Here is a 27,246-nt window from a genome sequence, read left to right as displayed (position 1 = left end):
TATCAAGTGCAGCACACGTGAAAACAAGACTATTGACAAATGTTATGGCAATGTTAAAAATGCCTATGTAGCCAAACCAAAAGCCCCATTGGCCAATTCAGACCACAACGTGATTCACTTAATTCCCATCTACAAAACCATGCTGAAACGCAGCAAGCCACAAGTGAAAACAGTCAGTGTGTGGTCTGATGAGGGGATAGAAACACTAAAAGGATGCTTCTTGTGTACAGATTGGAGTGTGTTTCACGACACAGGTATTGATGTTACAACAGAGACAATCACAGACTATATAAATTATTGCATAGATAGCGTCCTTACAAAGAAAGAGGTTGTGGTTTACCCAAATAATAAGCCTTACGTAACCAAGGAAATAAAAGACTGCATAAATCGAAAAAAGGTAGCTTTTAGAAATAATGACAGAATTGAGCTAAAAGTGGTGCAAAAGGAACTGAACCAACTGCTTAATAAAGCCAGAAAAAAGCAAAAGGAAGTAAATGAAAGCCACTTTACAACCATGAATTCGAAAAAACTCTGGGACTCAATGAAAACTATCACTAACATGTCACCAAGTAAAGTACATATAAACACTACAGATGACCGGATGAAAGCTAATGAATTTAATGACTTTTACCTTAGATTTCAAACTCAGGATTTTAACAATGATTGCACTAGTATCCTAAACTCCATCAGCACGGATTTGCACATAGGACATGAGATAGACTGGTTACAGATACAGTCACTGTTCCAGCATCAGTGTACTAGGAAGGCTAAGGGTCCAGATGGAATCTCTGCCCGCTTACTGAAAACATGTGCGGAGGAGCTTGTTCCAGCCTGGTGCCCTATCTTTCAGCGATCACTTGACTCTCACATCATCCCAGCCCTATGGAAAAAGACTGTTATTATTCCAGTACCAAAGAAACCCTGTCCCAAGGAGAACAATGATTTTAGACCAGTAGCATTGACATCCATTGTAATGAAGTGTTTTGAGAAATATATGGTGTCTCTTTTAAAAACTGAGGTTAACAAAAAGTTAGATCCCTGGCAGTTTGCCTATAAACGAGGTAGGAGTACAGATGATGCTATAAGTAGCATCACCCACCTAGTCCTTAAGCACTTGGAGGACCCGAAGGCCTACGCACGCTTACTTTTTATAGATTTTAGTTTGGACTTCAATACGATTCAGCCAGTTATTTTACTTGAGACACTTTAAAATATGGGTGTAAGCTCTTTTATTGTTGAATGGTATTACTCCTTTTTAACTAATAGGACACAATATGTTAAAGTACACAAGGCAGTCTCAGACCCCAAATCCATCAGCAGTGGGGCACCACAGGGTTGTGTGAGCTCCCCTGTCCTTTTTACTATCTATACCAATGAATGTGTGAGTAAACATCCACACAATTATATTGTTAAATTCTCTGATGACACTGCTATCCTTAGCTTATTGTTTCGAGACCAAGACACAGTCTCCTACCATTCAGAAATTAAACAGTTTGTGGACTGGTGTGATGCTCACCATCTGATGGTTAACGTCATTAAAACAGAGGAGATGATATTTGACCCAAGATCAATCTGTGAACCTAATCCTGTACTTATTCATAACAAACCAATACGCCAGGTTACGTCATTTAAGTATCTGGGTGTTTTTATTGATTGTTCCCTTACCTGGCACATTCATGTTGAAAATCTTTGCACCAGGTTGCAACAAAGGATATACTTTTTAAGAAGGTTAAGACTGTTTGGTGTTAACAGCAAAATCTTGCTTCTGTTTTTCGAAATTATTTTAGAGAGTGTGATACGTTATAGCATGCAGACCTGGTATGGTAATCTTTCAGTTCAGCTTAAATCTAAGTTTGGGCGGCTGATCAATACAGCTTTTAAAATTGTAGGCTACCAAGAACAGTGCTACCTTCAGTCACTGTATGAAAAATCTGTGCTCAGGGAGGCACATAAGATTCTGGATGATCCATCCCACATTCTGAATAAGGAAATAAAGTTGTTACCCTCAGGTAAACGATTTAGAATGCCGTACTGCAGGTTAAAGAGGTATAAAAACTCATTCATCCCAGCTGCCATTAAGATGCTAAACAGTAGCAAAAGACGGTTACCTACTTGTATACTTTTTATCCCCACTGTGTTGTGCAATTATTATTATAAATTAATTTTTGTAATTTTCACGATACAGTGTAATGACGCATGTTTGTATTGTTTATATTCTGTGTATTTTTTATGTGGTAAGTTGTAAGTGTGTGTCGCAGTGACTGTAGCCCAAGACAAATTTCCCCCCTGTGGGACATTAAAGTATATTTTATATTTATCTTTATCTTATCTACCACTGAGCTATACCCCCACAGCCTCCCTGGATCATCGCCTCACACAAGATGACAGACTTACTTTTGAATAAAGTTTTTGGATATGACAAGCATGCCAGATACAAAAAAAGAACCTCTCGAGAGGATGTGCCACTGAGTTACAATCACATACAGAATCTTTCTATATAGATATGTTTGCACTTATTCCTAATCTGCCAAATCCATAAGCGGCACTCGGATTTGAACTGTGGACCTCTTGATCTGCACTCAAATGCTCTACCACTGAACTATGCCCCCACATCTTTGCAGAAAAATGCTCTTTCATTAAGCTATACCCCTACAGACTTCTGTGCTTCGAGCCAAAGATTAAGTTAGATCCTACGATTCAACAATATCAAACATTGACTCCTTCACTGTAAACTCAGGTCTTTGGTTACTCCAAATCAGAATCAGCAACTCTACAACTCAAAACCTCCAAATAAGACAAGTCCAAAGGAGACACCCAGATTTGAACTGTGGACGAGTTGATTACAGACTCACTTTGAAATCATGTCGTTGATTATGTCAAGCAAGCCAGATCCAAAACGTAGACCTATTGATCTGCAGACAAATGCTCTGTTGTTGAGCTACAAACCCGTACTGCATGAGTACAAACATCAAAAATGACTTCATGTCAAGGATTTGTTTATTCCTAATATGCCAAGCCCAAATTAGGCACATGGAATGAACCTGGGACCTTCCTAAAAGGCAGGAAGATATGGCTACACATATTCCTAACATGCCTACCATACCCCCACAGACTCCCTGGATCATAGCCTCACACAAGATGACAGACTCACTTTTGAATAAAGTTTTTGGATATGACACGCATGCCAGATACAAAAAAAGAACCTCTCGAGAGGATGTGCCACTGAGTTACAATCACATACAGAATCTTTCTATATAGCTATGTTTGCACTTATTCCTAATCTGCCAAATCCATAAACTGACTCGGATTTGAACCGAAGACCTCTTGATCTGCACTCAAATGCTCTACACACTGAACTATGCCCTGACATCTTTGCAAAAAAATGCTCTTTCATTAAGCCATACCCCTACAGACGTCTGTGTTTAGAGCCAAATATTAAGTTAGATCCTACGATTCAACAATATCAAACATTGACTCCTTCACTGTAAACTTAGGTCTTTGGTTACTCAAAATCAGAATCAACAACTCTACAACTCAAACCCTCTAAATAAGACAAGTCCAAAGGAGACACCCAGATTTGAACTGTGGACGACTTGATTACAGACTCACTTTGAAATCATGTCGTTGATTATGTCAAGCAAGCCAGATCCAAAACGTAGACCTATTGATCTGCAGACAAATGCTCTGTTGTTGAGCTATAACCCAGTACTGCAAGAGCACAAACATCAAAAATGAATTTATGTCAAGGATTTGTTTATTCCTAATATGCCAAGCTCAAATTAGGCACAGGGAATGAACCTGGGACCTCTTGATCTGCAATCAAACGCCGTGCCATTGAGATATAACCCTGTACAGTATGAGCAAAAAAAGGCAGGAAGATATGGCAACACATATTCCTAACATGCCAAATCCAAAGGGGGCATCCGGATTTGAACCGGGGACCTCTTGATCTGCAGTCAAATGCTCTACCACTGAGCTATACCCCCACAGACTCCCTGGACCATAGCCTCACACAAGATGACAGACTCACTTTTGAATAAAGTTTATGGAAATGACAAGCATGCCAAATACAAAAAAGATCCTCTCGAGAGGATGCACCACTGAGTTACAATCACATAGAATCTTTCTATATAGATATGTTTGTACTTATTCCAAAACTGCCAAATCCACAAGGGGCACCTAGATTTGAACCAGGGACCTTTTAATCTGCAGTCAAATGCTCTACCACTGAACTACACCCCCACATCTTTGCAGAAAAATGCTCTTTCATTGAGCCATACCCCCACAGACTTCTGTGCTTAGAGCCAAAGATTAAGTTAGATCCTACGATTCAATAATATCAAACATTGACTGCTTCACTGTAAACTCAGGTCTTTGGTTACTCCAAATCCGAATCAACAACTCTACAACTCAAAACCTCCAAATAAGACAAGTCCAAAGGGGACACCCAGATTTGAACTGTGGACAACTTGATTACAGACTCACTTTGAAATCATGTCGTTGATTATGTCAAGCAAGCCAGATCCAAAACGTAGAACTATTGATCTGCAGACAAATGCTATGTCGTTCAGCTATAACCCCGTACTGCATGAGCACAAACCTCAAAAATGAATTTATGTCAAGGATTTGTTTATTCCTAATATGCCAAGCCCAAATTAGGCACATGGAATGAACCTGGGACCTCTTGATCTGCAATCAAACGCCGTGCCATTGAGATATAACCCCGTACAGTATGAGCACAAAAAGGCAGGAAGATATGGCAACACATATTCCTAACATGCCAAATCCAAAGGGGGCACCCGGATTTGAACCAGGGACCTTTTGATCTGCACTCAAATGCTCTACCACTGAGATATACCCCTACAGACTACCTGGATCATAGCCTCACACAAGATGACAGACTCACTTTTGAATGAAGTTTTTGGATATGACAAGCATGCCAAATACAAAAAAAGAACCTCTCGAGAGGATGTGCCACTGAGTTACAATCACATACAGAATCTTTCTATAAAGATATGCTTGCACTTATTCCTAATCTGCCAAATCCATAAGCGGCACTCGGATTTGAACCGAGGACCTCTTGATCTGCACTCAAATGCTCTACCACTGAACTATGCCCCCACATCTTTGCAGAAAAATGCTCTTTCATTAAGCCATACCCCTACAGAATTCTGTGCTTCGAGCCAAAGATTAAGTTAGATCCTTCGATTCAACAATATATAACATTGACTCCTTCACTGTAAACTCAGGTCTTTAGTTACTCCAAATCAAAATCAGCAACTCTACAACTCAAAACCTCCAAATAAGACAAGTCCAAAGGGGACACCCAGATTTGAACTGTGGACGACTTGATTACAGACTCACTTTGAATTCATGTCGTTGATTATGTCAAGCAAGCCAGATCCAAAATATAGACCTATTGATCTGCAGACAAATGCTCTGTCGTTGAGCTATAACCCCGTACTGCATGAGCACAAACCTAAAAAATGAATTTATGTCAAGGATTTGTTTATTCCTAATATGCTAGGCCCAAATTAGGCACATGGAATGAACCTGGGATCTCTTGATCTGCAATAAAACGGCGTGCCATTGAGATATAACCCCGTACAGTATGAGCACAAAAAGGCAGGAAGATATGGCTACACATATTCCTAACATGCAAAATCCAAAGGGGGCACCCGGATTTGAACCAGGGACCTCTTGATCTGCAGTCAAATGCTCTACCACTGAGCTATACCCCCACCGACTACCTGGATCATAGTCTCACACAAGATGACAGACTCACTTTTGAATAAAGTTTATGGTTCTTCTCGAGAGGATGCACCACTAAGTCACAATCAGGTTTCAGGTTTCAGGTCTTTTATTGTCATTCTATACATGTTGCCACATAAGAATAAAATATGTACTCAGGACCAGCAGCGTAAAAAAGATAGTTAACATACAGTATACATAAAATAATTAAAACATAATTTAATAACCTACAATATTTAAAAAAATAACTTTGACCTAAATAAGACACCTGATACCTAAAAAGTACTCCTTCAATAATAAATAATTAATCAGAAATTTTGAAACAATTTTAAAAGCAATCCCTAAGGCAGTGAATTCATGATTCTCACAGCCTCTGGGAAGAAGCTGCATTTCAGTCTTTTTGTTCTGGCTTTAACGCTTCTTAGCCTCCTGCCCGAGGGGAGTGGATTGAAGAGTTTGTTTGCCGGGTGGGTGGAATCCTCCATAATACAGGATGCTCTGCTTCTGCACCTGCTGGTGTAAATTTCCTCAAGAGAGTGTAGGCTGCTCAAAGTTATTTTTTGGGCCGATTTGACCACCCTCTCCAATTTCTTCTTGTCAGCAGCAGAACAATTTCCGTACCAGGCAGTGATGGAAAAAGTGAGTGTACTCTCCACCACACACCGGTAAAAGGCTAGCAGAACTGGAGTCCCAAGACCAGCCCGCTTCAACCTCCTAAGAAAATAAAGGCGTTGTTGAGCCTTTTTTTATAATGCTGGCTGTGTTGATGGTCCATGTTAAGTCATTGGAAATGTATATTCCAAGATACTTGATGTTTGAGACCATTTCCACAGCTAATCCACCAATGAACAGGGGAGAGGGGGTGTAGCTTCTCCTTCTAAAGTCCACGACAATTTCCTTCGTCTTCCCCACATTAACGCAGAGGTTATTTGCTCTGCACCAGTCCTCGAGTTCTTCCACCTTCTGTCTGTAAAAGGACTCGTCGTCATGGGATATCAATCCCACCACAGCCGTGTCATCAGCAAACTTCACAATATGACTGCCTGGATATTTAGCCGAGCAGTCATATGTTAAAAGCGTATACAGCAGGGGGCTCAGTACACATCCCTGGGGGGAACCGGTGTTAAGGATGATGGAAGAAGATGAAATGCCATGGACTTTGACTGTCTGTGGCCTGTTCGTTAAAAAATCATAAACCCAGTTACAAAGTGATGGCTTAAGTCCAAGTAGGAGCAATTTATTAACTAGAGTTTGTGGAACAATAGTATTAAAGGCTGAACTAAAGTCCAGGAAGAGCAGCCTGACATAAGAATCCCTATTTTCCAGATGGGTAAGAGCAGAGTGGATAACTGATGAAACTGCATCCGATGCAGACCTGTTCTCCCTGTAAGCGTATTGATGAGGGTCCACATTGACATCAATTATATCCTTCATGTGAGCCATAATCAGCCTTTCAAAGCATTTCATGATTATCGGTGTCAGAGCCAATGGACGGAAATCATTCATGCATGTCACGGCCGAGCTTTTGGGAACGGGAATAATAGTTGATGTCTTGAGACACACTGGCACCACAGCTTGGGAGAGTGACCTGTTAAAGATGTCAGTTAGCACTTCAGCCAGTTCATGAGCACAGTCCTTCAAAACCCTGCCGGGGATATTATCTGGACCTGCTGCTTTGCGTGTGTTAATTCTCAGCAGGGTTCTTCTTACATCCTCAGTGGACACACTAAAAGGCAGTTCACCTGGGTGGAGTGTAAGTCCAGAGAAGGGAGGGGCATTTGTTGTCTCAAAGCGGGCATAAAATGCATTCAAGGCATCGGGAAGAGATGGATCCTGAGGGCAAACAGTGTCTCTTTTACTATAAGCAGTGATGCTCTTGATGCCCTTCCACATGCTCCGGGAGTCATTGGTGGAGAAGTGACCCTGTATTTTATGTGCATATTTAGCCTTTGCTCTCTTGATCCCCCCCTCTAAATCCCTCCTCGCCGTTCTCAGTGTAAGTGCGTCCCCTGTCCTAAAGGCTGAATCCCGTGCCTTTAGAAGACACTGCACCTCTCCATTCAACCAGGGTTTCTGATTTGGACAGATAGTGATCTTCCTGGTAGTGGTGACATCATCAATACATTTACTGATGTAGCCACAGACAGATGATGCATATTCTTCTAGGTCCACCCCACCAACGCTGGTTGCTGCTTCTCGGAAAATCTGCCAGTTGGTGCGTTCAAAGCAGTCCTGGAGGATGAGGTTGGCTCCACTTGGCCACACCGTGATGGTTTTAACTGTGGGCTTGATGTCTTTCAGCAAAGGGCGATGAGCAGGAACCAGCAAGATGGAAATGTGGTCAGAAAACCCCAAGTGTGGGCGGGGCACCGCTCTGTATGCATCCCGTTTGTTAGTATACACACGGTCCAGCGTGTTATTCCCCCTGGTTGCTATGGAGACGTGTTGGTGGAACCGTGGCAGAATATCCGTCAAATTGACATGATTAAAATCACCAGCTACCACAAAAAAAGCCTCGGGATGTTTGTTCTGTAACGCACCAATATGGTCATGAAGTTCCCCGAGAGCCATACTAATGTTAGCACCCGGGGGGATATATACAGCCACAATAAACACAACTGTGAACTCCCGAGGCAAATAGTATGCTCGGCATTTCAATGTCAGGTATTCCACTGCCTCAGAACAGTGGCTGCTTACCGGAGAGCAGTTTATACACCAGCCTTTGTTTATGTAAACACAGAGTCCTCCTCCGCGAGTTTCCCCCGAGAGATGGTTTCGATCGGCTCGGAAGAGTAGCAACCCATCAATATGGTAAACTGAGTCTGGGATGTTGTTACATAGCCATGTCTCCGTTAACAGAAATACACAACAGTTTCTCATTTCCTTATAGCTGCTTAGTCTGAGGCGCATTAAGTCCATCTTGTTGTCAAGCGAGCGGACGTTTGCCAGAAAAAGCGTTGGAAACATGGGTCTATTATTAGCCTTTAGCCTGGCTATCAGACCAGCCCGCTTACCCCTCTTCTGCCTTCTTGCACACCGCTTCCTCCTTCCCTTTAACCGGTGTGTATCGCTCCTCCACCTCGCTATGTTCAGAAGCTTTAGCCTGCCCAACGTTGCTTTAAGCTGTGGTTTAATCATTCTATTGATATTATTAAGTTTAAGAAGTCCAGATAAACTGTACTTTACCACACTATTCCTCGTGTTGGTATTGCTAAAAGGGATTTGTAATACGCACGCCGCTAACTGAGAGGCCGCTGCACGCCGCCATATAAGTGAAGGACTTTTTTTTTTTGTGAAGGATCACATAGAATCTTTCTATATAGATATGTTTGCACTTATTCCTAATCTGCCAATTCCACAAGGGGCACCCAGATTTGAACCAGGGACCTCATGATCTGCAGTCAAATGCTCTACCACTCAACTATACCCCCACATCTTTGCAGAAAAAATGCTCTTTCATTAAGCCATACCCCTAAAGACTTCTGTGCTTAGAGCCAAAGATTAAGTTAGATCCTACGATTCAACAATATCAAACATTGACTGCTTCACTGTAAACTCAGGTCTTTGGTTACTCCAAATCAGAATCAGCAACTCTACAACTCAAAACCTCCAAATAAGACAAGTCCAAAGGGGACACCCAGATTTGAACTGTGGACGACTTGATTACAGACTCACTTTGAAATCATGTCGTTGATTATGTCAAGCAAGCCAGATCCAAAATTTAGACCTATTGATCTGCAGACAAATGCTCTGTTGTTGAGATATAACCCTGTACTGCATGAGCACAAACCTCAAAAATGAATTTATGTCAATCCCAAATTAGGCACATGGAATGAACCTGGGACCTTCCTAAAAGGCTGGAAGATATGGCTACATATATTCCTAACATGCCAAATGCAAAGGAGGCACCCAGATTTGAACCGGGGACCTCTTGATCTGCAATCAAATGCTCTACCACTGAACTATATCCACACAGACTCCTTTGATCATAGCCTCACACAAGATGACAGACTCACTTTTGAATAAAGTTTTTGGATATGACAAGCATGCCAGATACAAAAAAAGAACCTCTCGAGAGGATGTGCCATTGAGTTACAATCACATTCAGAATCTTTCTATATAGATATGTTTGCACTTATTCCTAATCTGCGAAATCCATAAGCGGCACTCGGATTTGAATCGTGGACCTCTTGATCTGCACTCAAATGCTCTACCACTTAACTATGCCCCCACATATTTGCAGAAAAATGCTCTTTCATTAAGCCATACCCCTACAGACTTCTGTGCTTCGAGCCAAAGATTAAGTTAGATCCTACGATTCAACAATATCAAACATTGACTCCTTCACTGTAAACTCAGGTCTTTGGTTACTCCAAATCAGAATCAGCAACTCTACAACTCAAAACCTCCAAATAAGACAAGTCCAAAGGGGACACCCAGATTTGAACTGTGGACGACTTGATTACAGATTCACTTTAAAATCATGTCGTTGATTATGTCAAGCAAGCCAGATCCAAAATGTAGACCTATTGATCTGCAGAAAAATGCTCTGTTGTTGAGCTATAACCCCGTACTACATGAGCACAAACCTCAAAAATGAATTTATTTATCCAAAGGGGGCATCCGGTTACAATCACATACAGAATCTTTCTATATAGATATGTTTGCACTTATTCCTAATCTATTTAACTTGATTTATTTCAAATGAGTGCAATATTGTTAATGGAAACACCTCTACTGTACAAAGCACGCTCAGTAGAGTCCATTCTTGTAAGTTTGGTCACATAATACTGTAGAATTTGCATAAAAATTTATGTCCACGGGTGCACTACGGAGGTCCCGCTGAATAAATTGTAAATGGACATTTAAAAAAAAAAAAAACCTCCCATTTGCCATTTATTCAGCATACCCTTCCTAATGGTTCCCTGGACAGATACATTTTAGCGATTTTGTGGTTGAAGTCTCATCGGATGTACTCTGCAAGCTCCGAGGAATCCATTTTTGTAAGTTTTGTCCCATAATACTGTAGAAATATGCATAGAGAATTTTGGATTTTGGTTAATTTCACCACAAGTGGTGCATGTTCACCAAAATGTCACAAATTTTAGGCAATAAAATATAAAGTTGCCTATGTGCTGGAATGTACAAAACCGATGACAAACATATGGTCAGACATACATACAGGGCCTTTCTTTAGAATAAATCAAGCAGGGGGCCTCTCCTCTCTAGGGAGGTATACAAATTGTAATCATAAGGAAAAGTTTGACTATTGTGGAACCGCATAATATAGTATATAAAAGGAGATACCAAATAACATTCGAGAGATTTCCTTGCAAGGACTCTCGGCGTTGTTTTCCATAAAATAAAGTCTTTTCTTCTGAGAGAAAACCACTGACTGAGTGTGATTCTTCTGAGAACCGGTAGACGAAACTACATCAGCAACTTTGCGGATTAAAAATTGGTCTCACTTTCATTATTAACCTCACAATATGTCAATTTTGTACCTTGACAGACCGACGATAGGCAGTTTTTCATGTCCCTTGAATGCATGCAACACTATTTATTTCTGTAAACCACACTGGCCAGATTATGGAAAGTGGCCCACAAGCTTGTGGCCAGTTAAAGCTGGCCAGTTCCCATATGGTCTAGCAGTTAGGATTCCTGGTTTTCTCCCATGCGGCCAGGGGTCAACTCCCGGTATGGGAAAGCTTGAACTTTTTTGCTTCCCTCCTCAAAATGCCAGCACATCTTCCTTCACCAGAAGTGACTTTTTGGACAGCAGTAGAGCTACAGAACCCTGATAGGTTGAGGTTCCGATGTCTATGGGGAGTCATGTAACATGCTTCGGTATTGCCATTCATCACACAAGCTCTCGGATAAGCTCGGCAATTATCATGGCTTACCTCCTGATAACAAGGTGAGAATAAGCAGACAGCAATGCTTGCCATAGTCACATCTAAAACCAACAACTTTGTAGCAATCAGGGGTCTTTACTATTGGTGGGCCAGTGGCGCAATGGATAACGCGTGTGACTACGGATCTGAAGATTCTAGGTCCGACTCTTGGCTGCAGGCTGGCTTTTTGAATGAACAATTTCATCACTACTCTGTAACTGCTTCATTACTTTGAAGGGTGTAATGCCATGTGGTTTTGATGTCACGGGCTTGCCATTTTGAAGCCTTATCACTAATTGCCACCTGGAGATTGAGAATAAATTGTAATCTGCATTAAACTGAACGAGCGAATAATCAGCAACTTTGCGGATTAAAAATTGGTCTCACTTTCATTATTAACCTCACAATATGTCAATTTTGTACCTTGACAGACCGACGATAGGCAGTTTTTCATCTAGATAATGGTTGCAATGTGTGTTTTCAGATGCAAGACAAAAGTATTTTCACCTGGACAAGAGCTTAATTACCAGTTCAAGGTATCAATCCAGCAATCACAGGAATCTGGCCAAATAAACTGAACCCCCGGGGTGAGTAAAAAAAAAAACAGCAATACCGAAGCATGTTACGCTTACAGAAGGGACTTTTTTGGCCAGCAGTAGAGCTACAGGACCGTGATATGTCGAGGTTCTGTCTAGCACTTTGTCCCTTCGACAGCTCAGCTGGTAGAGCGGAGCACTGTAGGTTGGAGTGTTGGCAATCCTTAGGTCGCTGGTTTGACTTTGGCTCGAAGGAGGTCTTTTTTTCAAGTGCTCACCATTTTTTGGTTTGGAGCTGGCTTTCTAACAGCTGTAAGCAGAGCTTTAATTCACAATCCACAATTGGAAGCCAAAAGAGCTTTTCCGGGGGTTCGACTCCGGCTCGAAGGAGGTCTTTTTTTCAAGTGCTCACCATTTTTTGGTTTAGTAGCTGGCTTTCTAACAGTTGTAAGCAGAGCTTTAATTCACAATCCACATTTGGAAGCCAAAAGAGCTTTCCCTGACCGGGAATCGAACCCGGGCCTCTGCGTGAGAGCGCCAAATCCTAACCACTAGACCACCAGGGAGGGGCTGGTGGGCTTACCTCCTGATAACAAGGTGATAATAAGCAGACAGCAATGCTTGCCACTGTCTCATCTAAAACCAACAAGTCTGTAGCAATCAGGGGTCTTTACTATCGGTGGGCCAGTGGCGCAATGGATAACGCTATGGATCTGACTATGGATCAGAAGATTCTAGGTTTGACTCCTGGCTGGCTCGCTCTGTGCTTGTTTTTCTCCGGCTTATTTTTTTGTTGTGTTTTTTTCTCTTCTCCAAAATCCAGGAGAAAAGGCAAATCTTCAGGCATTCTTCTTTTTTTCCAAAAAAGACATATTCTGCACACCCTTTCCGATGTCTAGGGAAGACACGGACATGCTTCGGTATTGTCATTCGTCTCACAAGCACTCGGCTTTTAAAGGGGAAATAAACTGCAGGCTGGCAGCCAGTTGATCTTTGAATGAACAATTTCATTGCTACTCTGTAACTGCTTCATTACTTTGAAGGGTGTAATACCATGTTGTTTTGATGTCACAGGCTTGCCATTTTGAAGCCTTATCACTAATTGCCACCTGGACATTGAGAATAAATTGTAATCTGCATTAAACTGAACGAGCGAATAATCAGCAACTTTGCGGATAAAAAATTGGTCTCACTTTCATTATTAACCTTACAAAATGTCAATTTTGTACCTTGACAGACCGAAGATAGGCAGATTTTCATCTAGATAACGGTTGCAATGTGTGTTTTCAGATGCATGACACAAGTATTTCACTTGGACAAGAGCTTAATTACCAGTTCAAGGTATCAATTCAGCAATCACAGGAATCTGCCCAAAAAAGCTGACCCCCCGGGGTGAGTAAAAAAAACAGATCCCTTGAATGCATACAACACTATATAATTCAGAAAACCGTCCTTTTGGATAATTCTTGTTTTGCCAAATTATTATCACATTGTTACAGTCGCATACCTAAAGCAACAGGCCACTACAAGATCCTGCACCCACACTGACCACATGTATGGAAAGTGCGCCACTGGCCAGTTTTAGGTGTCCAAATCCCATATGGTCTAGCGGTTAGGATTCCTGGTTTTCACCCAGGCGGCCCAGGTTCGACTCCCGGTATGGGAACGCATGCTTGTTTTTGCTTCCCTCCTCAAAAATCCAGCACATCTTCCTGCACCAGAAGTGACTTTTTGGCCAGCAGTAGAGCTACAGGACCGTGATATGTCGAGGTTCTGTCTAACACTTTGCCCCTTCGATAGCTCAGCTGGTAGAGTGGAGGACTGTAGGTTGGAGTGTTGGCAATCCTTAGGTCGCTGGTCTAATGTGTTTTTTTTCTCTTCTCCAAAATCCAGAAGAAAAGGCAAATCTTCAGGCATTCTTCTTTTTTTCCAAAAAAGACATATTCTGCACACCCATTCCGATGTCTAGGGAAGACACGGACATGCTTCGGTATTGCCATTCGTCTCACAAGCACTCCGACAAGCTCGGCGATTAAAGGGGAAATAAACTGCAGGCTGGCAGCCAGTTGATTTTCGAATGAACAATTTCATTGCTACTCTGTAACTGCTTCATTACTTTGAAGGGTGTAATGCCATGTTGTTTTGATGTCACGGGCTTGCCATTTTGAAGCCTTATCACTAATTGCCACCTGGACATTGAGAATAAATTGTAATCTGCATTAAACTGAACGAGCGAATAATCAGCAACTTTGCGGATTAAAAATTGGTCTCACTTTCATTATTAACCTCACAATATGTCAATTTTGTACCTTGACAGACCGAAGATAGGCAGTTTTTCATCTAGATAACGGTTGCAATGTGTGTTTTCAGATGCATGACACAAGTATTTTCACCTGGACAAGAGCTTAATTAGCAGTTCAAGGTATCAATTCAGCAATCACAGGATCATAATTTAGATGTACTCTGTTTGACAGAAACCTGGCTAAAACCTGATGATTACATTATTTTAAATGAGTCCACCCCCCAAGATCACTGTTATAAACATGAGCCGCGTCTAAAAGGCAAAGGTGGAAGTGTTGCTTCAATTTATAACAACGTTTTCAGGATTTCTCAGAGGGCAGGCTTCAAGTATAACTCGTTTGAAGTAATGGTGCTTCATATAACATTATCCAGAGAAACAAATGTTAATGATAAATCCCCTGTTATGTTTGTACTGGCTACTGTATACAGACCACCAGGGCACCATACGGACTTTATTAAAGAGTTTGGTGATTTTACATCCGAGTTAGTTCTGGATGCAGATAAAGTTTTAATAGTTGGTGATTTTAAAATCCATGTTGATAATGAAAAAGATGCATTGGGATCAGCATTTATAGACATTCTGAACTCTATTGGGGTTAGACAACACGTTTCAGGACCTACTCATTGTCAAATATCATACTCTAGATTTAATACGGTCACATGGAATTGATGTTGATGGTGTTGAAATTATTCAGCCAAGTGATGATATCTCAGATCATTATTTAGTTCTGTGCAAACTTCATATAGCCAAAATTGTAAATTCTACTTCTTGTTACAAGTATGGAAGAACCATCACTTCTAACACAAAAGACTGCTTTTTAAGTTATCTTCCTGATGTAACCAAATTCCTTAGCATATCCAAAACCTCAGAACAACTTGATGACGTAGCAGAAACTATGGACTCTCTCTTTTCTAGCACTTTAAATAAAGTTGCTCCTTTACGCTTAAGGAAGGTTAAGGAAAACAGTTTGACACCATGGTATAATGAGCATACTCGCACCCTAAAGAGAGCAGCCCGAAAAATGGAGCGCAGCTGGAGGAAAACAAAACTAGAGGTATTTCGTATTGCTTGGCGGGAAAGTAACATATCCTACAGAAAATCATTAAAGACTGCTAGATCCGATTACTTTTCTTCTCTTTTAGAAGAAAACAAACATAACCCCAGGTATTTATTCAATACAGTGGCTAAATTAAAAAAAATAAAGCCTCAACAAGTGTTGACATTTCCCAACACCACAGCAGTAATGACTTTATGAACTACTTTACTTCTAAAATCGATACTATTAGAGATAAAATTGCAACCATTCAGCCGTCAGCTACAGTATCACATCAGACAGTGCACTATAGACCCCCTGAGGAACAGTTCCACTCATTCTCTACCATAGGAGAGGAAGAATTGTATAAACTTGTTAAATCATCTAAACCAACAACATGTATGTTAGACCCTATACCATTTAAGCTCCTAAAAGAGGTGCTTCCAGAAGTCATAGATCCTCTTCTGACTATTATTAATTCCTCATTGTCATTAGGATATGTCCCCAAAACCTTCAAACTGGCTGTTATTAAGCCTCTCATCAAAAAACCACAACTTGACCCCAAAGAACTAGTTAATTATAGACCAATCTCGAATCTCCCTTTTCTGTCCAAGATACTAGAAAAGGTGGTATCCTCACAATTATATTCCTTCTTAAAGAAAAATGGTATATGTGAGGATTTCCAGTCAGGATTTAGACCGTATCATAGTACTGAGACTGCTCTCCTTAGAGTTACAAATGATCTGCTCTTATCATCTGATCGTGGGTGTATCTCTCTATTAGTTTTATTGGATCTTAGTGCTGTGTTTGACACAATTGACCACAACACTCTTTTGCATAGACTTGAACACTTTGTTGGCATCAGTGGAAGTGCATTAGCATGGTTTAAATCGTACTTATATGACCGCCATCAGTTCGTAGCAGTGAATGAAGATGTATCCTATCGATCACAAGTGCAGTATGGAGTACCTCAAGGCAAAAATACAGCACATCTTCCTGCCCCAGATGTCGAGGTTCTGTCTAACACTTTGCCCCTTCGATAGCTCAGCTGGTAAAGTGGAGGACTGTAGGTTGGAGTCTTGGCAATCCTTAGGTTGCCGGGCTCGAAGGAGGTCTTTTTTTCAAGTGCTCACCATTTTTTTTGGTTTGGAGCTGGCTTTCTCGCAGCTGTTAGCAGAGCTAGAATTTGCAGTCCACAATTGGAAGCCAAAAGAGCTTTCCCTGACCGGGAATCAAACCCAGGCCGCGGCGGTGAGAGCGCCGAATCCTAACCACTAAACCACCAGGGAGGGGCTGGTGGGCTTACCTCCTGATAACAAGGTGAGAATAAGCAGACAGCAATGCTTGCCACTGTCACATCTAAAACCAACAACTCTGTAGCAATCAGGGGTCTTTACTATTGGTGGGCCAGTGGTGCAATGGAAAACGAGTCTGACTACGGATCGGAAGATTCTAGTTTCGACTCCTGGCTGGCTCGCTCTGTGCTTGTTTTCTCCGGCTTATTTTGTTGCTGTGTTTTTTTTTCTCTTCTCCAAAATCCAGAAATAAAGGCAAATCTTCAGGCATTCTTCTTTTTTTCCAAAAAAGACATATTCTGCAAACCCTTTCCGATATCTAGGGAAGACACGGACATGCTTCGGTATTGTCATTCGTCTCACAAGCACTCCGACAAGCTCGACGATTAAAGGGGAAATAAACTGCAGGCTGGCAGCCAGTTGATTTTCGAATAAACAATTTCATCGCTACTCTGTAACTGCTTCATTACTTTGAAGGGTGTAATGCCATGTTGTTTTGATGTCACGGGCTTGCCATTTTGAAGCCTTATCACTAATTGCCACCTGGACATTGAGAATAAATTGTAATCTGCATTAAACTGAACGAGCGAATAATCAGCAACTTTGCGGATTAAAAATTGGTCTCACTTTCATTATTAACCTCACAATATGTCAATTTTGTACTTTGACAGACCGATGATAGTCAGATTTTCATCTAGATAACGGTTGCAATGTGTGTTTTCAGATGCATGACACAAGTATTTTCACCTGGACAAGAGCTTAATTACCAGTTCAAGGTGTCAATTCAGCAATCACAGGAATCTGCCCAAATAAACTGAACTCCCAGGGTGAGTAAAAAAAACAGATCCCTTGAATGTATACAACACTATATAATTCAGAAAATCGTCCTTTTGGATAATTCTTGTTTTGCCAAATGATTATCACATTGTTACAGTCGCAGACCTAAAGCAACAGGCCACTACAAGATCCTGCGCCCACACTGACCACATGTATGGAAAGTGCGCCAGAAGCCAATGGCCAGTTTAAGCTTTCCAAATCCCATATGGTCTAGCGCTTAGGATTCCTGGTTTTCACCCAGGTGGCCCAGGTTTGACTCCCGGTATGGGAACGCATGCTCCTTTTTGATTCCCTTCTCAAAAATCCAGCACATCTTCCTGCACCAGAAGTGACTTTTTGGCCAGCAGTAGAGCTACAAGACCGTGATATGTCGAGGTTCTGTCTAACACTTTGCCCCTTCGATAGCTCAGCTGGTAGAGCGGAGGACTGTAGGTTGGAGTGTTGGCAATCCTTAGGTCGCTGGTTCGACTCTGGCTCGAAGGAGGTCTTTTTTTCAAGTGCTCACCATTTTTTTGGTTTGGAGCTGGCTTTCTCGCAGCTGTTAGCAGAGCTTGAATTCGCAGTCCACAATTGGAAGCCAAAAGAGCTTTCCCTCACTGGGAATCAAAACCGGGCCGCGCCGGTGAGAGCGCCGAATTCTAACCACTAGACCACCAGGGAGGGAATGCTAACCACTTACACCAGGGAATAAGCAGACAGCAATGCTTGCCACTGTCACATCTAAAACCAACAACTCTGTAGCAATCAGGGGTCTTTACTATTGGTGGGCCATTGGCGCAATGGATAACGCGTCTGACTACGGATCAGAAGATTTTAGGTTCGACTCCTGGCTGGTTCGCTCTGTGCTTGTTTTTCTCAGGCTTATTTTGTTGTTGTGTTTTTTTATTTTCTTCTCCAAAATCCAGAAGAAAAGGCAAATCTTCAAGCATTCTTCTTTTTTTCCAAAAAAAAAAAACATATTCTGCACACCCTTTCCGATGTCTAGGGAAGACACGGACATGCTTCGGCATTGCCATTCGTCTAACAAGCACTCCGACAAGCTCGGCGATTAAAGGGGAAATAAACTGCAGGCAGGCAGCCAGTTGATTTTCGAATGAACAATTTCATCGCTACTCTGTAACTGCTTCATTACTTTGAAGGGTGTAATGCCATGTTGTTTTGATGTCACAGGCTTGCCATTTTGAAGCCTTATCACTAATTGCCACCTGGACATTGAGAATAAATTGTAATCTGCATTAAACTGAACGAGCGAATAATCAGCAACTTTGCGGATAAAAAATTGGTCTCACTTTCATTATTAACCTCACAATATGTCAATTTTGTACCTTGACAGACCGATGATAGGCAGATTTTCATCTAGATAACGGTTGCAATGTGTGTTTTCAGATGCATGACACAAGTATTTTCACTTGGACAAGAGCTTAATTACCAGTTCAAGGTATCAATTCAGCAATCACAGGAATCTGCCGAACAAAACTGAACCCCCGGGGTGAGTAAAAAAAACAGATCCCTTGAATGCATACAACACTATATAATTCAGAAAAACGTCCTTTTGGATAATTCTTGGATAATTCACATCTTCCTGCACCAGATGTCGAGGTTCTGTCTAACACTTTGCCCCTTCGATAGCTCAGCTGGTAGAGTGGAGGACTGTAGGTTGGAGTGTTGGCAATCCTTAGGTTGCCGGCTTGAAGGAGGTCTTTTTTCAAATCCTAACCACTAGACCACCAGGGAGGGGCTGGTTGGCTGGTGGGCTGATGGCCTGGTGGCCTGGTGGGCTGGTGGGCTGGTGGCCTGGTGGCCTGATGGGCTGGTGGGCTGATGGCCTGGTGGCCTGGTGGGCTGGTGGCCTGGTGGGCTGGTGGGCTTACCTCCTGAAAACAAGGTGAGAATAAGCAGACAGCAATGCTTGCCACTTTCACATCTAAAACCAACAACTCTGTAGCAATCAGGGGTCTTTACTATTGGTGGGCCAGTGGCGCTCCATGTCACCTGTAATGGACAAATATCCATTAATTTATACTTAACGAATGCACAGATAATCATGAGTTAATGTAAACGAATGAAGGACTAACTTAAACCATTAATTAATGATTACTACATCAGCAACTAATAAACATTCTATATGTTTCATAGATAAATTAATAAATACAATTTTATTAGTTAAATTTACTTTAATGTATTAGTTCCTTAATAACATTAGATTAACTAATGACGTAAATGTATATTTTAATTACTACAGTGGCCAAAGCTATTTACTTCAACTTCCAGTTGTCAGCTTTAACTAATCATTAGCTAATGATTTTCAAAGAAAATCAATTTATGACTTTACATGTTGAGGTAAAGAGCTATTAACCAATTGTTAATATGTTATTGTGGTTATGGTTTTTTTTTTTAAATTAGTCATGTACCTCAACAAGTAAAGTTAAAGTAATAACATAATGATATTTTTACAAATTATTATCTAATGATTCATTAATGATATAATTTTACACTGTTAGTTAATATAATATGTTATTAAGGAATGGATACATTATGACACATTTAACTAATAACAACAATTTATTGATTTCTTTATCTATGAATCATGTGAATATTTGTATTCACTGATGCTATCAAAAGTTCCTAAATTATATTTCATTTTTAATTATTTTTTTCATTTTTAATTATTTTTAATTATTTCATTTAAATTATCTTTCTTTTCATTTTCTTTTCATTTCGCAACTAAACATAAATTATTAGTTGTGATTTACGTTTAATTCTGAATGTTTATTAGGTTGCTAAGTATGTTACATTGGAATAATTAATTTAGCAGAAACAAAGCAATCATTTCTTAAATCGGTAAAATCATTTTGTATCAATATGTTGTGTCAAATAATTTGTCTTTTACTGTACTTTAGTAAGTAGCCATGTAATAAGCGGGTTAATATGCAGTCATTATTGTGAATAAAATCTGACAGGCTGACTAACAACACCCTGTAATAATTCCACAACACAGTAATCCAGTAGAGACCTGATTTATTGATATGACATTTTAACATCAATCTAAAAACAAAACAAAGAAAGAAAACATAACTATGGGCAGATATTATAAATGAACATTTAGACAACACAAAGCAAAACAGAATAGGAAAGGGAAAATAAAAATAAGATCACACAATGAAAACAATCTTACATTAATAATATGTATCCTGTTGTAATTTGCAGGTGTTTCGTTGGGGCTCATAGTCCTGCACAGTGGCCTGACTTCAACCGAGTGGTGGAGGCCATTTTCACAAGGCTCTGTGCTCTCTACCCAAACGTGGTGCGCTGTGACGGAGTGAGGGTGTCCCGCTTCACTGTGGTAGCATGTGCTCACAAGTACATCCAAGAGTGCATCCTCACCAATGCTAAGGTGATGAGTGAGACCACCATCCAGCTCCCAGAAGTGAACGCTGCAACAGTCACACAATGGTGAGTAAATAAGCATTGTCACCGCTAAGCCTAAACTTAAAGCAGCTAAGGGCTGATGTTACACGGCAACTTTTTTTGATCAATGCTGCTGGGCAACTTTGGTTAATATTGCCATCAACAGGCAACCAGGTAAGACACAGAGCGCAAGATTGATCTGAAGTATCCAGATTGAAATTTGTTACCCATTCTCAGTGGGGAACGTACCCAAGAAACACTTCTCAAATTTATTTGTATCATCAGCCTTTATGTAACCATGGCTGCTTTGCAGGTCTAGAAACAAATCAACAAGAGTTCAACTTCTGTTTTCTTCTTCATTATTAAAGATAAGATTTATGACATGGATCAGCTGTCTTCAGCAGACTGCAAGAATCAATAATTCATAATACAATGTTAATCTCAATAAAGTAGCCATTTCACAAAAGCAGTAATACATTAGACGACTGCTGTGTGATCTCAGCTGTGTCATGCTGCTGCGTCATAGTCATGACAAATAGTAGTTGATCTTTTGTATTGCTTAAATGTTTATTAATATCTGTTGTTTTATGTTTCCCAGGTTCAGCAGGTGTGGCAAGTCACAGGAACAGGAGATTTTGAAGCAGGGTATCCAAGCCCCAGACGCACCCATGGCAGGACCCGAGACACTTCCTGCAGCTATGCAGAAAGGACCAACTCTGTATCCAGGCAATTTGGCTGAGCCTCACCTTTTTATCCTGCCACCAAACACTGCTGGGAAGGCAAAACTTAAGGGGAGGTCGCAACCCCAGGCCATCTCCCAGGCTCCAATATCACATCAAGGCCTTCCTGTCATTGCATCAGCACTACTCATCTCTCTCCCTTTCATTTTACCATCTGTGCAGCTTCCTACAGTGAAAGGCACTTAAGCGCCATCCTCTACAGGTACCTCACAGGTGATGTTCTTCAACCTCCCATTACCTTCAGCTTTGCAACCATCAGCTCAGACACAGACATCCGGTCAAGATGTCCCTTACTCCACTCAGCAATACAGAAAGAGAAAACTGGAGAGGGAGCGCACTGGAACTGTCACAAGAAAATATGTGAAGAAGACAGACATAATTCTTTCCAGAAAGTGTAACAAAGAGAGAAAGCCACCATCACATCTTCAGTACTTTGGCAACTGGTTCTGCAAAGATTCTGAGTCTCAATCATATGGTGAATGGAGGGCTGTGCTGCAGGAACGAGGTTATAGGTGAAGAAAAAAGGGAAATGGCAACCCTACAGCTTCTTAAAACTGCTATTTCAGCACGTGATATTTTTATTTGGTAACTTAATGTTTGCTTTATAGTGCAATTTAATAGTCTCCAACAATGACAGCTTTCTCTAAAATGTGTAATTACTGTGTGTTTCCTCTGCTGCATGCCTCTGTTGGAAAAATATTTGATACCATTATATATATATGGTATGTTTATGTTTTTATTATTATCATTATTTTGGTTTTGGTATATTTGATTTACTATTTTTTTAGGGGCGAATATGTCATAATTGCACTACTGTGGTCCATTTTTGTTTTGATTTACTTTTTTTTGGCTAACATGTCAAAATTGCACTACTGTGGTAAATGTTTGTCTTGGTTTACTATTTATTATTTTCTTAGTCTGATGTCAAAATTGCACTGCAAATGTTTGTTTTGGTTTGATATTTATTATATTTTTACACTGATATGTAAAAAGTTTACTACTGTGGTAAACATTTTTGGTTTACTGTTTATTATTTTTAATTGATGTGTCAAAATTGAACTACTGTTCTAAATGTTTTATTGGCTTTAAAATGTATATGGAGATTAAAAGGGTTGTTAATATTTGCCCTCACACTATTGTTGTTGTGTTTGTTTTGGTTTGATATTTATTATATTTTTTACACTGATATGTAAACATTTTACTACTGTGGTAAACATTTTTGGTTTACTGTTTATTATTTTTAATTGATGTGTCAAAATTGCACTACTGTTCTAAATGTTTTATTGGCTTTAAAATATATATGGAGATTAAAAGGATTGTTAATATTTGCCCTCACACTATTGTTATTGTGCCTTTTTGTATTCTCACAATATTTGTAAATGCATATATATTTGCACTGCTGTTATAATTTTTTTATTGACTTAATATTTGCAAATTAAAAGGGTTGTTAATCTTAATCTTTGCACTAGTAATGTTTTTGTGCCTATTTCTCACTGTATTTGAAGTTGCAATTTTTTTTAAGTATTCCAGTATTACATAAAAATAAAACACACACACACACAAAAACAGGGACTTTCAGAATAAGTCAGAAAATATAATAATATAATGTTATACTGTAAAAAATAATATATTATACTGTAAAAAATGAGTTAGTTAGCACTGCGTTATTCATGTATTTTGTTGTGAAAATGCACAAAAACACAAATCATGTATTTGTTGCAATGAATATTCACGTTTTGTCTGTCAAATCATTTCGACTTTTTTTTATCCAGTGACAGCTTGATGCTTTTGTCCATATAAGGTATTTCCTGTAGCGTGCGTCACATAGTGGTCACGAGCTGGTACTTTTACGAGTCTGTTTTGGACTTTGTGCGAGAGAGCGCCCTCCGGCGTCCGGTATGAATGAAACATACACAACGTGAGAGTGTTTACTTTGGACAGTTCCCAAATTAAAGTGGGGGGGGACGAATTTACGTTCGATTAAATTACGGGGGAGAATGATGATTACGTACGTGTGCATCAGCAGCGTCGAAGCGGACACATTCCAGGAATTCCATCACTGGTCGGAGTGGGCCGCGAACTCACGTCCCTATGCGTCTTTTAGGATCTTTACCTCAACTAATGGGCGCCGGCCTTGGCGCAATGGATAACGCGTCTGACTACGCATCAGAAGATTCTAGGTTCAACTCCTGGCTGGCTCGCTCTGTGCTTGTTTTTCTCCTGCTTATTTTGTTGTTGTGTTTTTTTTCTCTTCTCCAAAATCCAGAAGAAAAGGCAAATCTTCAGGCATTCTTCTTTTTTTCCAAAAAATACATATTCTGCACACCCTTTTCGATGTCTACGGAAGACACGGACATGCTTCGGTATTGCCATTCGTCTCACAAGCACTCCGACAAGCTCGGCGATTATAGGGGAAATAAACTGCAGGCTGGCAGCCAGTTGATTTTTGAATGAACTATTTCATCGCTACTCTGTAACTGCTTCATTACTTTGAAAGGTATAATGCCATGTGGTTTTGATGTCATGGGCTTGCCATTTTGAAGCCTTATCACTAATTGCCACATGGACGTTTAGAATAAGTTGTAAACTGAGTTAAACTGAAGGAGCGAATAATCAGCAACTTTGCCGATTAAAAATTGGTCTCACTTTCATTGTTACCCTCACAATGTCATTTTTGTATCTTGACAGAGTGACAATAGGCAGTTTTTCCTCTAGATAACGGTTGACGTGTGTGTTTTCAAATGGATGACACAAGTATTTTCACCTGGAAAAGAGCTTAATTACCAGTTCGAGGTATCAATTCAGCAATCACAGGAATCTGCCCAAATAAACTGAACTCCCGGGGTGAGTAAAAAAAAAACAGATCCCTTGAATGCATACAACACTATATAATTCAGAAAACCGTCCTTTTGGATAATTCTTGTTTTGCCAAATTATTATCACATTGTTACAGTCGCAGACCTAAAGCAACAGGCCACTACAAGATCCTGCGCCCACACTGACCACATGTATGGAAAGTGCGCCAGAAGCCAATGGCTAGTTAAGGTTTCCAAATCCCATATGGTCTAGCGCTTAGGATTCCTGGTTTTCACCCAGGCGGCACAGGTTTGACTCCCGGTATGGGAACGCATGCTCCTTTTTGATTCCCTCCTCAAAAATCCAGCACATCTTCCTGCACCAGAAGTGACTTTTTGGCCAGCAGTAGAGCTACAAGACCGTGATATGTCAAGGTTCTGTCTCACACTTTGCCCATTTGATAGCTCAGCTGGTAAAGCGGAGGACTGTAGGTTGGAGTGTTGGCATTACTTAGGTTGCTGGTTTGACTCCGGCTCGAAGGAGGTCATTTTTTCAAGTGCTCACCATTTTTTTGGTTTGGAGCTGGCTTTCTCGCAGCTGTTAGCAGAGCTAGAATTCGCAGTCCACAATTGGAAGCCAAAAGAGCTTTCCCTGACCGGGAATCGAACCAGGGCCGCGGCGGTGAGAGCGCCGAATCCTAACCATTAGACCACCAGGGAGGGGCTGGTGGGTTGGTGGGCTTACTTCCTGAAAACAAGGTGAGAATGAGCAGACAGCAATGCTTGCCACTGTCACATCTAAAACCAACAAATCTGAAGCAATCAGGGGTCTTTACTATTGGTGGGCCAGTGGCGCAATGGAAAACGTGTCTGACTACGGATCAGAAGATTCTAGCTTTGACTCCTGGCTGGCTCGCTCTGTGCTTGTTTTTCTCCGGCTTATTTTGTTGTTGTGTTTTTTTTTCTCTTCTCCAAAATCCAGAAGAAAAGGCAAATCTTCAGGCATTCTTCTTTTTTTCCAAAAAAGACATATTCTGCACACCCTTTCCGATGTCTAGGGAAGACACGGACATGCTTCGGTATTGCAATTCGTCTCACAAGCACTCCGACAAGCTCGGCGATTATCGGGGAAATAAACTGCAGGCTGGCAGCCAGTTGATTTTCGAATGAACTATTTCATCGCTACTCTGTAACTGCTTCATTACTTTGAAGGGTGTAATGCCATGTTGTTTTGATGTCACAGGCTTGCCATTTTGAAGCCTTATCACTAATTGCCACCTGGACATTGAGAATAAATTGTAATCTGCATTAAACTGAATAAGCAAATAATCAGCAACTTTGCGGATAAAAAATTGGTCTCACTTTCATTATTAACCTCACAATATGTCAATTTTGTACCTTGACAGACCGATGATAGGCAGATTTTCATCTAGATAACGCTTGCAATGTGTGTTTTCAGATGCATGACACAAGTATTTTCACCTGGACAAGAGCTTAATCACCAGTTCAAGGTATCAATTCAGCAATCACAGGAATCTGCCCAAAAAAACTGAACCCCCGGGGTGAGTAAAAAAAACAGATCCCTTGAATGCATACAACACTATATAATTCAGAAAACCGTCCTTTTGGATAATTCTTGTTTTGCCAAATTATTATCACATTGTTACAGCCGCAGACCTAAAGCAACAGGCCACTACAAGATCCTGCGCCCACACTGACCACATGTATGGAAAGTGCGCCACTGGCCAGTTTAAGGTGTCCAAATCCCATGTGGTCTAGCGGTTAGGATTCCTGGTTTTCACCCAGGCGGCCTGGGTTCGACTCCCGGTATGGGAAAGCATGCTTCTTTTTGCTTCCCTCCTCAAAAATCCAGCACATCTTCCTGCACCAGGTTGGAGTGCTGGCAATCCTTAGGTCGCTGGTTCGACTCCGGCACGAAGGAGGTCTTTTTTTCAAGTGCTCACCATTTTTTTGGTTTGGAGCTGGCTTTCTCGCAGGTGTTAGCAGAGCTTGAATTCGCAGTCGCCAATTGGAAGCCAAAAGAGCTTTCCCTGACCGGGAATCGAACCCGGGCCGCAGCGGTGAGAGCGTCGAATCCTAACCACTAGACCACCAGGGAGGGGCTGGTGGGCTGGTGGGCTGGTGGGCTGGTGGGCTTACCTCCTGATAACAAGGTGAGAATAAGCAGACAGCAATGCTTGCCACTGTCACATCTAAAACCAACAACTTTGTAGCAATCGGGAGTCTCTACTATCGGTGGGCCAGTGGCGCAATGGATAACGTGTCTGACTACGGATCAGAAGATTCTAGGTTCGACTCCTTGCAGGCTTCCTCTGTGCTTGTTTTTCTCCGGCTTATTTTGTTGTTGTGTTTTTTCTTCTTCTCCAAAATCTAGAAGTAAAGGCAAATCTCCAGGCATTCTTCTTTTTTTTCCAAAAAAGACATATTCTGCACACCCATTCCGATGTCTAGGGGAGACACGGACATGCTTCGGTATTGCCATTCGTATGTCAATTTTGGACCTTGACAGACCGACGATAGACAGTTTTTCATCCAGATAACGGTTGCAATGTGTGTTTTCAGATTCATGACACAAGTATTTTCACCTGGACAAGAGCCTAATTACCAGTTCAAGGTATCAATTCAGCAATCACA

At 40.9% G+C, this 27,246-nt stretch overlaps 11 non-coding genes across 11 annotated transcripts; 3 read left to right on the top strand and 8 right to left on the bottom strand.

Annotated features, from left to right (window-relative positions):
• Window positions 1-3,914: 3,914 nt before the first annotated feature.
• trnac-gca (transfer RNA cysteine (anticodon GCA)) lies at window positions 3,915-3,986 on the bottom strand. The gene has a single exon. It is a non-coding gene; the product is annotated as a tRNA-Cys (tRNA).
• Window positions 3,987-4,170: 184 nt separating this feature from the next.
• trnac-gca (transfer RNA cysteine (anticodon GCA)) lies at window positions 4,171-4,242 on the bottom strand. Its single transcript has one exon. It is a non-coding gene; the product is annotated as a tRNA-Cys (tRNA).
• Window positions 4,243-4,790: 548 nt separating this feature from the next.
• trnac-gca (transfer RNA cysteine (anticodon GCA)) lies at window positions 4,791-4,862 on the bottom strand. The gene has a single exon. It is a non-coding gene; the product is annotated as a tRNA-Cys (tRNA).
• A 187-nt stretch (window positions 4,863-5,049) lies between these two features.
• On the bottom strand, window positions 5,050-5,121 carry trnac-gca (transfer RNA cysteine (anticodon GCA)). The gene has a single exon. It is a non-coding gene; the product is annotated as a tRNA-Cys (tRNA).
• A 548-nt stretch (window positions 5,122-5,669) lies between these two features.
• On the bottom strand, window positions 5,670-5,741 carry trnac-gca (transfer RNA cysteine (anticodon GCA)). The gene has a single exon. It is a non-coding gene; the product is annotated as a tRNA-Cys (tRNA).
• Window positions 5,742-13,775: 8,034 nt separating this feature from the next.
• On the top strand, window positions 13,776-13,847 carry trnae-uuc (transfer RNA glutamic acid (anticodon UUC)). Its single transcript has one exon. It is a non-coding gene; the product is annotated as a tRNA-Glu (tRNA).
• A 2,886-nt stretch (window positions 13,848-16,733) lies between these two features.
• Window positions 16,734-16,805, bottom strand: trnae-cuc (transfer RNA glutamic acid (anticodon CUC)). Its single transcript has one exon. It is a non-coding gene; the product is annotated as a tRNA-Glu (tRNA).
• Window positions 16,806-18,043: 1,238 nt separating this feature from the next.
• On the top strand, window positions 18,044-18,131 carry trnay-gua (transfer RNA tyrosine (anticodon GUA)). Its single transcript is given in 2 exon segments — window positions 18,044-18,080; window positions 18,096-18,131. It is a non-coding gene; the product is annotated as a tRNA-Tyr (tRNA).
• Window positions 18,132-25,239: 7,108 nt separating this feature from the next.
• On the bottom strand, window positions 25,240-25,311 carry trnae-cuc (transfer RNA glutamic acid (anticodon CUC)). Its single transcript has one exon. It is a non-coding gene; the product is annotated as a tRNA-Glu (tRNA).
• A 1,044-nt stretch (window positions 25,312-26,355) lies between these two features.
• Window positions 26,356-26,427, top strand: trnae-uuc (transfer RNA glutamic acid (anticodon UUC)). The gene has a single exon. It is a non-coding gene; the product is annotated as a tRNA-Glu (tRNA).
• Window positions 26,428-26,638: 211 nt separating this feature from the next.
• On the bottom strand, window positions 26,639-26,710 carry trnae-cuc (transfer RNA glutamic acid (anticodon CUC)). Its single transcript has one exon. It is a non-coding gene; the product is annotated as a tRNA-Glu (tRNA).
• Window positions 26,711-27,246: the final 536 nt, after the last annotated feature.

The sequence above is a fragment of the Carassius carassius genome, chromosome 38, assembly GCF_963082965.1.
Source record: "Carassius carassius chromosome 38, fCarCar2.1, whole genome shotgun sequence".
NCBI lineage: Eukaryota > Metazoa > Chordata > Actinopteri > Cypriniformes > Cyprinidae > Carassius > Carassius carassius.
This window is presented reverse-complemented; position numbering and strand designations above follow the sequence as displayed.